This window comes from Dendropsophus ebraccatus, chromosome 1 (assembly GCF_027789765.1).
Source record: "Dendropsophus ebraccatus isolate aDenEbr1 chromosome 1, aDenEbr1.pat, whole genome shotgun sequence".
In the NCBI taxonomy this organism is placed as follows: Eukaryota; Metazoa; Chordata; class Amphibia; order Anura; family Hylidae; genus Dendropsophus; species Dendropsophus ebraccatus.
In genome coordinates this window covers 96,429,464-96,441,725 of record NC_091454.1, presented here as the reverse complement: position 1 = coordinate 96,441,725, position 12,262 = coordinate 96,429,464, and the positions used below count along the sequence as shown (strand labels likewise).

At 37.6% G+C, this 12,262-nt stretch overlaps 1 protein-coding gene across 2 annotated transcripts in view; it reads right to left on the bottom strand.

Annotated features, from left to right (window-relative positions):
* Window positions 1-11,479, bottom strand: part of TAFA2 (TAFA chemokine like family member 2) — a 136,661-nt gene extending 125,182 nt beyond the window's left edge. The window contains exon 1 of one of the 2 annotated variants that reach the window (XR_011360598.1): window positions 10,933-11,479. The gene's annotated coding sequence lies outside the window, so the exon portion shown is untranslated. The remainder of the gene's footprint in view (window positions 1-10,932) is intronic. The other variant, XM_069955962.1, reaches the window with a different exon arrangement.
* Between the last annotated feature and the right edge of the window lie 783 nt (window positions 11,480-12,262).

Sequence of the window (12,262 nt, the reverse complement as noted above, 5' to 3'; positions counted from 1 at the left end):
ACTGGGGCTCACTTCTGAGACCCAATACGACCCCAAAAACAGCAGCTGGGAGAGTCCATGGCAGAAAGCTTCTCTTCTTAGATTTTAATCCGATTTTTCTTTTTTAAATTGAGCCTTAGTCAAATATTCAATAGTTCGAAAATTCGATTTGAATAGCTCCTGATATTCGCATATTTGAACGAATATCGAATTTTATTATAGTCTATGGGAGAAAAACACTTGGGACCTGAAAATCAATATAAGACCACTAGGAGGTCACCAAGTGCACAATGAAACCTCAGGAAATGATGCAAACACCTCTGGAATGCATATGGGACAGCAGGGGAAGCATGCCTGGGTGCATCTAATACTAGTGATGAGTGAACATCCCAATGTTAGGTTCAGATCCCAAACACAAACAAAAAATAAATGTTTGTGATCGGTTTGTGTTCTCCGAACATTCACGAATAAATTACAAACATAAAGTAGAAACGTACGTTTCGGTCTAGCGGTACGCACTTGCGGACGTATCAGTAGTAGCAAGATAACAGGTATTATCCCGCAATCACAGTATACAGCAGTATACCAGATATATAATTATTTACAATAACAAAATGAAAGAGCCGTTCAACTCCAGACTGTGCAAATCAGTAGCAGCACGATAACAGGTATTATCCCACAACCACAGTATACAGCCGTGTACACTATCAGTAGATGTCTGAACACACTGCCTGTCTCGCAACAGCTTCTATATATATGTTGTTTTTTTATAATTTTAGCCCTAACAAGGGTTTTTGGGGGGCCCTTCCTACCTAACTTCACCTAAAAGCTTTCTCTCCCTGGTTTACAGCCTGTCCCTCTCTAGCTCCAACCAGCAAGTGACACAAATCTGAAATCCCCTATTCTTATATTCAGGAGGTGACATAGTTTAGCCATGCAATCACAGTTAGAGTTTTTCTTTAAAGTCCTGCCTATTCCTAGTGCCTGTCCCTCCCCCTGCATGTTTATTGGCTGTGAATTTTTACTGCGTTATTGTTCGAATATTCGAACGCAAATGAATAGTGTAAATAGCACACTATTCGATCGAATAGCTATTCGATCGAATTCTATTCGCTCATCACTATTAAGGCCCTTTCACACATTTCCGCAATTACAGATCTGTAATTGTAAACAGTATAGTACCTTCTCATGTCAATGGACCAGTTAACACATCCATGGTTGCTACGGATCCTTAAAAGGGCTGGGATCCATGCCACAATAAAAAAGAATTGGCGAGCCACTATATGGCCCCTAGTTGCACAGATCTCTATGAATAAGTCCGAACTTGTGCAGACGGCTATGAATGTGTGAATGTGGCTTAAGTTAGTAAATCCAATATTAGCAGCTATAGTTTATTTGTTTTGTCTTTGTAATTTTTTACCATTTATTAGTGATGATCAGCTTTGCATAGGTGGGAAAGTGAAGCCAAGAACAATTACAGAAATTTTCTGCAATAAATCAAGCTCAGGTAAATTCAACCTTAGCCTTTTAGAAACTGATGATAAAACGCTTACTATTCTTTATTCTTATGTTTAAGAAATATAATACTTGGAACAAGATTAAACCATTTAGATAAAGGACATTTAGGTCATATGTAGAGGAAGTCTAAAATAATGGATGAAAGAGGATAATGCATATTATGGATATATCATAGGTATAATATGTATAATGCCTTATAAATTATGGTCTTAACAAGGATCCACATAAATACCACATGTGCTTTTCTATTAATATACATTGAAACATAATAAATAGATTTGTCTAGAACAGAAAAGCTTTTTTGCTTCTAAGCTTGCCTTGAAAGAACATTTGTAAAACAATTTTCTCTAATAAAAGCAGGTTTGTAGATCTAGTAAATGTAAACACAGCAAGGTATTGTACAGCTGAGCCCGGTATCCAGCTTATGGAAAATAAACAGCACAGCAGGAGATGAATGATTGGTCAAGGACTAGAGACAGAAATAGCTTATGAAAAAATGGAGAAACAAAGAATGGAAAAGCGGAAGATGTAGAATGAAATGTTCATCAGACTTTTCAGTACAAGTATAGTTATAAGTATTAGCTATTAGTTAGGCCAAGTACTAAACACTATTTTGTCTTGTTGGTTTTCTAAATGGCTTAATTTCTGTGCTGATTTTTCATATTTTCTTATTATTCTCTGAATAGACATGGATCTATAAAATACAACTAGACACTATGTAGTAAATTCCAGCACCCTCTAGTAGTTCTATGGTGCTGGAGTTTACTACATAGTGTCTGGTTGGAGAGCCGTGGATTGAGCTCGTCCGAGCACAGGAACTGGAGGAGTGCCTGACTACCACCCATTTGCATATAAAATACAACTCTGCCCACAGCCATCACCTAGGGGAAAATGATAGCTAACTGCATGTTGTTTTACTAATAGGGTTAAAGAGTTACTGTCATCAAAAATAACTTTTGACATCAACAGTCATGTCAAAAGTTCTTGAGCTTTACAATGTCGGCCCAACCTGATGCAAGCAGAGGATTTACCAACTGGCTTAAAGGCGTAGTGCGGCGCTAAGAAATTATTCACAAAATAACACACACTACAAAGTTATACAACTTTGTAATGTATGTGAATGGCCCCCTTCCCCGTGTTCCCCGACCCCCGCCCGTGGACCCGGAAGTGTAGTGCATCATACATATCTGATTTATGTCGACCCCCGTCCGCCGTCTTCTGACAGTGATGTAATCTTCGGAAGGCCGGCTGACCAGCTCCTGCCGTCCCTCATGCCGGCCCCCCTCTGCCGCGTCATAACTGTGTTCAGCCGCGATTGGCTGAGCAAAACTGTGCTCAGCCAATCGCGGCTGAGAATAGTTATCACAAGCAGAGGGGGGCCGGCATGAGGGACGGCAGAAGCGGGTCGGCCGGCCTCCCGAAGATTACATCACTGTCAGGAGAAGGCGGACGGGGGTCGACAAGAATCAGGTATGTATAATGCACTACACTTCTGGATCCACGGGCGGGGGGCGGGGAACACGGGGAAGGGTGCCATTCACATACATAACATACATTACAAAGTTGTATAACTTTTTAATGTGTGTTATTTTGTGAATAATTTGTAAGCGCCGCACTACCTTTTTAAGGTATATAGAGCTGACATGCCTGATGACAGGTCAAAAGATATTTTTAATGACAGCGACTCTTTAAAGTTAATGTACCATTAGGAGTAGTGATGGCATGGCCTTTTTTTTTTTCAAAACACTGCTCGGTTCACTACCACAGGCAGTCTGTATGTAACGATTGCAGATAACAATGATCAATGCTATGGTATGGCCTAGCCTTGACAATTTTATGTCATGTAAAAAGAATAATGTAAAAGTCCCCTATAGGGACTTAAAAAGCGTAAAATTAAAAAGAGTTTAAAAAAAATATGACATAACCCCTCCTCCAATAAAAGTTTAAATCACTCCCCTTTTCCATTCTATACATAAAACATCTAAAAATAAATAAACATATTATATATGGTAGCTTACAGAATTGTTCAATCTATTAAAATATAACAATAGTCTTCCTCTGTGGCCAATAGTGTAAATGAAAAAAGCCAAAAAGTGCCAGAGAGGATTTTTTTTTTTTTTTTTACATTATATATCAGAAAAAAATAACAAATAATCAAAACACCCCATCTACACAAATGTGGGATGATGATCTTGGGCTGATAAGATGTGTTGATTTTGCACTAGACATAGCATTTTTTCACAGTGTCCGAAAAGTAAATTTTTGGTCTCATCTGACCAAACAATCTTCCTCCATACATTTGAGAAGTCTTCCACGTCCCTTTTGGCAAATTTAGAATGAGCCTTTTTATTTTGAAAACTTTTAACATATCTCTGGGACATGTCAAAAGGTTTTTTTTATGACAAACATTATTAAAAAAAATTGATTGACTTAAGTACTCTACTTTGGAATAGGCAACACTTGTAATAAAAACTATTCACATAATTGTTACTATATGTGATGACGGGAACATCTTTAGACAAGCTAACATACATACTACAACCCCTTCTACACTACCAGTTTTTCCATTCCTAGTGGACTTTCCAGTGTTCCAGACAGGACCCTCTCTTCTTACGTCATGCTCTTGCATTGGCTTAGACCTATCTAACCTATAAAAGGTGTATTACAATAAGATTAATGTGTTTGAGCGCACAAAAAGATTAGTTGCTTTTGATCCAATTGCATCTCCCATTAAATTTTTAATATGTTTTAATTCAGATTAATAAATGACAGGGAAACTTTTACATGACCCAACAATCGTTTGACACCTTTACTGCTGGTATGCTGCCCCTACCTCGTCTACGCTGCCCCAGATTCAAACTTTTATAAATGATCCCAGTTTCAGATCATGGCACCCAGTTGGGAAACTACATCTCCCTGCATGCTCTGCCCCTCAGAGCCAACTGCCCAACACCCACCCAGAACTTGCTCATTCTGCTAGTGCTTTGCGCAGTAAACATTGATAGGAGTCAGTGGTGGGTGGGATTACAGAAGACATGTTGAAATTTGCCTGGCCCACAGAAGAGACGGAGATTACATGTCCTGGCACTGAGGATTTTCAGCAATTTAGAGGTGAGTCAGCATGTGAAACAAATGGCCTAAGGGTCCTATTCCACAGAACGATTATCGTTCAAAAAATTGTTAGATCGTTCGGATTTGAACGATATAAGTTTCATGTAATAGCAGGCAACGATTAAATGACCAACAAGAAATCATTGATTGTTAAATAGGATCTGGACCTATTTTTATCATTTGATCGTTCACAAATCGTTTGCACACCGTTCAGTGGAATAAGAAGTCATAGCTGAAACGTACACAATAGCGACGACTAAACCGATCATCGTTTCGTGTAATTGGGTGAACGATTTTGGGTCGTTTGCCGTAGCGGTCGTTTAAGATCGTTTATCGTTAATCGTTAGTCATCAAAAAATCGCTAGGTGTAATAGTACCCTAATTCATTAAACAGAAGCCTATTACAAACAAGCTTAGATTATGGGTGAGGATTGAAAGGAGTAATCTTTCCTAACCGGAGTAAGCATAGAAATAAAGAAAAGAAGAAATGGTCACTGTGCTTCAAGGTGTTGTTGTTTTTTCTGTTGGCATAAGACGATTGCTTCATTTCAGGATCTTGGGTGCCATATTTGATAATTTTATAGGTAATTAAAAAGGACTAGGTGGTTCTCATAGCTTTTAGTGAATATTGTTATTCTTTATGAAACAATTATTCTAGGAACTTTACCGTAATCTCTTATTTCTAATGTCAATACAGTCTGATATAACTAAGTTATTCCATCCAATTTTAAACTGTAGGGAAACATTGACAAGACAAAGAATAATGCCTGATTGTCAATGTATTCATAAATTTCAAGGAGGAATAATATACAGTATTATACACATAATGCAGAGTACTTAGAAAAGGTATTTTATCATTGTTATTTATTCAGAAATACTAGAATTTACTAAAACAGAAAAATCAGAAGAGTTGACAGGTCCACATTAACAAAAAATGTTGCTGTTATGTATGGATCCTGAAGACTTCTTATGTACTTTGCTACACAAATCTTTAATACATAGAAATGATTTACATTCCTGACATGCCGAGTCAGCACTATTGTGAATAAATAGAAGCGTCTGATGATGTGATTCTATGTGACTCATTACATAGCTGTGTGATTATTAGAATCAGGAATTATACAGAGCGGATCTTCCCATACATTGGAGCTGTTTTGATGTCTTAGCAAGCGGTGTACACCTAATAATTTATTCTATATATTAGAAAACTACACAAAGACATAGGCAATAATACCATACAGCATACAAAGAACCTAAAGAAAACCTAATTTTTTCAATTGTGAAACTAAAGCATGCACAATCTACAGTACCTTACATGACCTGTATATATCCAACCAGAACTGACAAGCAGTAATATTACACAAATAATAAAATAAGTTCCCCAGTGCATAATACAATTATAAAATAGTCTTCATTTTGATTAATATGTGACTGTAAAACTAAATGCTACAGTTTTATAGCCTTTTACTGGAGCCAGACTGAAAGATGAAGCAGAAGAAGACTTAATTATATTCCCATGAATTGGTCTATTTCTTTGCCATTCTTTGTTTTTATGTAATTGAAGAATCCAGAGCTAAAACTTGCATCGGTAATTTGTCTTTGAAAATGGCATCCATAGATCATAAGAAACCAATGTGCTGACACAAGAATGATAGCAACCAATCTTTCATTTCTTTAGCTTTTGGTACTTAACAAAGACTACAGTGCTGCAGGGCTCAATAAGCTCTTCCTTCCTCTTGTATTTTAATGAACAAACAGCTGCACAATAATGTTATTCAATGAGGCATTACTAATAAAGTACTGTGCAAACAAAGAAAATCATACAGAATGGTGTGCTTCTATCATTGATGTCACTCAGAATAAGAACACGCCGTTCTCTAGTGTACAACACACTGACATGTCTTCAATCTGCCAGTCAGCCATTATACCTACTGACATCCGCTTACTATTCTAATCATAACGTGTCACAGACATGCGTTTAACGTGAGCAAGTTCTCTGCATGACCATGTATAGTTTTACCTTGACACCAATGGGTGCTCACTTTAATCAATGCACATTTTAATTTTACATAAATTTTGCTTTTTTTCCATAGGATGGAATAGTTGGCTTCTTGAATATACATGAGCAAGCTAGTTCTCCCTATGACTTAATATAATTTTACCTTGGCAGCTATAAATAATTTTAATATTAGTTGTGTTATTTTTTTCAAATTTACTATTCAGAACCACAGAGCTCAGTGACGTGTAGCACTGAATACAAAGCTGGCTCCTTGGCACAGAAGGGATTAAAAGGAGCAAAGGAAATTGCTTATAATTGAAAACAGGATCATTATTGTAATAGCTGCTGCAATTAAATATAGGGGATAAACAATCTGGATTCACTAAGCAACAGTTTTTTCTATAATATATGTACAATATAATTAATCTAAACTTTTAATTGCGTTATAGGTGTAGTAAGTAGCGGCAAGGGTGTGATATATATGATATATACATAATTAGCTATTAAGTAGACTTAACAGCTTTAGTAAACTGTATCCACTTATAAACTGTATATTATGGATGTGCATAATCAACGTAGCAATTGGTAGCAATTTAAGGAAAACAGTTGTGTTTGCAGATCTTATCTAACCTATTACACTGGTGAATGGTAATGGTAGTTTTTAAAATTACAAAACTACCATGACTGTAAAGCTCATCACCCAAAAAATGCTGTGTTTCCCATCTGGTCTGACTTTGGGCCTAAATCAAGAGAGGAGTCTATTTTCCTTTCTAGATTTTTACCCTACTCCAAACGTTCTGCTGCTAAAGGGTACAAGGTCAAAGTTGGTCTTGATATGGCACCAGAAATGAGATTTGGTGGTGGCATGGATGGTAGGCTGGCAGTCAGATAGTGGGGTCAGATCCAGGTTGATCTGGAAAGTTGCACAGGTTTAACATTCCAGGTCAAGCATAAGGGGAACAGCATACAGTAGGTTAGGACAGTGCTTCTCAAATCCAGTCCTCGGGCCTCACCAACAGGTCATGTTTTGAGGATATCCCATACAAAGGACACCTGTGCTAATACCTGATGCACTAAGTATAATTATATCACCAGTGAAATACTAAGGAAATCCTCAAAACATGACCTGCTGGTGAGGCCTGAGGACTGGAATTGAGAAGCACTGGGTTAGGAAAAGGCAATATGAGATGAACTGGCATAGGTCAAGCACAGGATTAGGAAAAACAGCTTTACTATGGAAAACCACACTATTGTTCAGGTACAGGTGAGCAGCCTTAAACTAATGATGCCAGGCAGGCACAGGTGGAGGACACATTAGGAGTGTGTGCGCTGGCCCTTTAAGTATCACAAAGAGCATATGAGTGCAGCTTACAAGCTAGACTAGAAACTGCAGTCATGGTGGGAAAAGCAGACAAGAAGGAGGGAGCCTGGGAAAGGTAGTGAGCTGAGCAGCAATGGAGACCAAGCCGCAGTGGATGCCAGGAGAGACCTTATGCCAGTGGGTGCTGATGCTGGCATTACACAGGTCCAAGATGTGGGGTATGCAAGAGAGATACTTACCTCTTAGACATCAGAAACCCCCCTCCACACACACACACACACACAGGTAAAAGTCTCTCAAAACCCCTTCATAAATATTTACTGCAAGTGAGCTCACACAATGCTCTACATGATCATAAAAGCGTCAACTATAACCACAGGGCAGATGACTTTTACGTCATAGTTCTACACATGCATCTTTCGCATTCTTTAAGGGCACCTATTTATTTTAATATAAATCTTTGCATGGTCTAACTTTAAGTCACTGTGTAAACTAACATGACCTCTTATATTTAAAAAGTTAATCAGGTGCTACAAAAACATGGCCACTTTTTCCTCTCTCTTGTCTCCAGATTGGGTGGGGTTTGAAACTCAGTTCCATTGAAGTAAATAGAGCTTAATTGCAAACCACACCTGAACTGGAGACAAGAGTGGTGCAAAAGTGGCCATGTTTTTGTATTGCTGGATATCCCCCTTTAAGTGTAGTAAAACAAAAACCCTCTCCCCACACTTTTATGTGTACACATGATTTGTCAAGCCATACATTCATGTGCTCACTGTCTCCTAATGATTGGAGAAATTGTTAAGAACACATTGATGGAAAAAGGTTGTTACTATTCAAGCTTGTTAAAGTATTGTCCTGGGAACTAAGAGTTCAGACCATACCAGCATGAACTACCATAACACCATTTCAATGGATAAGTAGCATTAGTAAAGCTAACTAGAGTTGTGTTTAACATGGCTCTCATATCATTACTGACATCATACAGGTTATAAACCTTAGAAATGTTAATATGAAACATTTCCTATAATTAATTGATGTTCCCCTTTAAACAGAATTGTTTCCATCAGTAAGGGCTGCTCACAGACTGAACAGCTTTAATATTACTGCATTGATCCATTTACTTTACTTAATGTGCATTACTTTATGCAGATGGCTGGTGTATTGACTAGCCTAAAACACCCAATAGAAGCAGCACCTGCTTGGCATAAGCAAGATCATCTCATAGACATAAACTTCCCACAGTAAAAAAACAAATACAATGCAATTTCATGATATAGGAAACAATGTGTCAATTCATACAAATGATATAAACATATTCTATTCTAGCAATGAGTAGTTTACATTTGTTGAATGACTTCGCAAACAAATATATTTACATTTTATTACTATTTGCCTAAAATTGAAAGGGTTATAGGCCCAGTTTATACAGCGCTGTTAGATGAAGTCTTCTTTGTTGTCTATTTATTTTTTTTATTTTTCTGCGATGATCCTCTCCAAATCAACCTGGATGAATTTGACCTAAAGACTTTTCTGCTTCCTGTATGGTCAGTTTGGGGTGGTAATTAGAACCTACATCAAGATGCCCTCCATTATCCTGACCAGTTTCCACCATTGTGCTATGTTCTGGAGGACAACCAGGGTCATGGTTTGAATGTGGAACACAAGACATGAAAGATTTGGCCCTCTGAATAATAAACAGAGATGAACTCAAGAAGATTCATAACCTGATGCTCTATACTTTGGATACGGAGAATAGTCGCACACAAAAGTAAGCCACAAAGTAGAGTTGTAAAGAGTGCAAATGTTTCAGCGAAAACTCAGTTTCCATCTAAATTATGGAAAAATCTATATTTGTATAGTCAACACAAGGTCATCTCCTTTATATTCCCTCCAAAACAACCTTAAAAATAAATTAGAGGTCACTTAAATAACCTTGAATTTACATGCTGCTCTAGATGGATTGACACATTGTTAATGTATATGTGGAATCTTGTTATGTATTCAATCTGAAGGTCACAAACCAAGCAGCTAGTAGGAAAGAACTGCATTTGGCATTAGCCAAACACCCACTCATGAAGCAATAGAGTTGATAATAAGACTTAAACAACAATTAGCAATTTGTCAATAGTGATTTACTGCAATAAAAAGATGTTCCAGACAAGCAATCCTACTGCTTAAGAAATTATGCTGAAATCAAAGTCATAAGACAAGCCAATTTCTTCTACAATTCTAGTTACTACACCAATACAGACTCTGTGACCAAATATGACTAAGAAACAGGCACTTAATCTCTGTAATCCTATTGTCTATGCCTATATGCGCAGCAATGCCAGGCGTCTAAGTGCACTAATAGTATAATTATGCAAAATAAATCATATTTACATTATTTGGAAAAACATAAATGACACTTGAAAGTGAATTGCAGCAATTATTTTAGTGAAGTTGTGATAAGGTATTGTATTTATGACATTATAGAGCAAGTGATACAATTCAGCATAATAGCAGTACTAATAGCAGTATTAGCAAACAATACATAGCAGCACTATATATATATATATATATATATATATATATATATATATATATATATATATCCAACAGAATAGTAAACTTGCAAAGTCTGGGTTTATATGGAGCCATGTAAAGATGTTCTCTCTCTATCTCTTAATTAATTTCTGTCCCCTGAACTCCATCTGTCTGAGTGTCCCATTCTGCAGGAGGTCAGCACTGTTCCAGCTCTAATTGTGAAATCATGCCCAAATAATTGACTGCACTGTACCAACCAGCCAACACCTCCAATCAACAATACAGATGAAACCCACTAACCTAGAGCACAAAATTAATTGTAATGCATCACTTAACCCACAGGGCTCTTGACCCTTATGCCTAGCTGATTTAACTCTTCACATCCCAAATTTTCTGACTTCATTCACAGCCACAGATATATGTTACATGATTTTAGACAGCCCCACAAGAACTACATTACTATGAATGAACCTACCTGCTTCCAGATCTCTAGCTGTAGACTGCTTGTAGGTTCAGGGTCCTATTTCAGCAGTATTCTCCAGTACCCCAACATAGTGTACCATCCATTAAGCAGACTGGTTGATCTCCTCTGATAACTATATCACAGCAGTGTTTGTTGCAGCCCCAGAACCTGTTCAGAATCCCTCTAATACACGTGTAGTTCCAGCAAGCATCCAGGCACAAGTCTTACTGCAGCAATGAGAATCTTATTGGATAGCACAGGAGCTCTCCTCAGCCTTTCAGATGTTGTTTCTTCTTCTTTACTCCAGAGGAAATGGTCAAAGAACAGCTCCCACCTGCAGCAATGTATTCCCAGCTCTGTGACTTGGCTAGTAGTGCTGGAGAAGTCTCTGAGGCAAGGTGTGGAGAGACAACTGTGTCTGCTGCCTCTCAGCCCCAAGCATCAAAGGAGAATCATTAGATAGATTGTATCCCTCTATTCCTCCTACCTTTATCTGCAACTATTTCATGAAGTCTCTTAACTACTGAGACCCCCATGAACAATTGTGGGTGGAACAGCATGTCTAGGAGTTGGCTCCCTACTGCAGACCCATTCAACATTTACAGGAGGGGAGGAGGAGATAGAAGCCATACAGAAATGCCTCTGACTCAGTCACTAGGCAGCTGAATATAGATTTCACCAGCTCTAACAAATTAACACTGGGAAATCTTCCAGCACAACAAAGATGGGTGATGCCTATATATTTGTTAACATGGCTGTGAACTGCTACAAGTCGGTGGGGAGAGCTACTTCATATATATAGTGTAAGTAACTGTATACTCAATGTTTACATAGTACATTATGTTGTCATTCATTCAACTAAGCAAAACAGCTCATCTGCAATTTACTGAATTAGCATGAAATGCATAAAGCATTAGGGCTATAGTAGGAAAGCATACATGCTAGGGGCAATATATTATGTACTATGTCTCTCCCCAGTGGCCAAAGATGGAATTTCTTTTTCTGTTATTCACTTACTGTATTTACACTGTGGAATGAATTGAATCAATTATATTATCCATTATAACAACTAATACCTATCTATCTATCTATCTATCTATCTATCTATCTATCTATCTATCTATCTATCCACTAGTTACACAGACACTGTCAAATACAGAACAAGGCTATGTTCCCACACAGTATTTTGCAACCAAAACCAGGAGTAGATTTGAAAACACAGAAAGGCTGTATTCACACACTGTTGAAATTTAGTGGATGGCCGTTATTTATCAATGTTATCAATTAATTATTAATATATCACAAAAATATACTGTACAGGAGATGTGGGAGTATTCCCTGC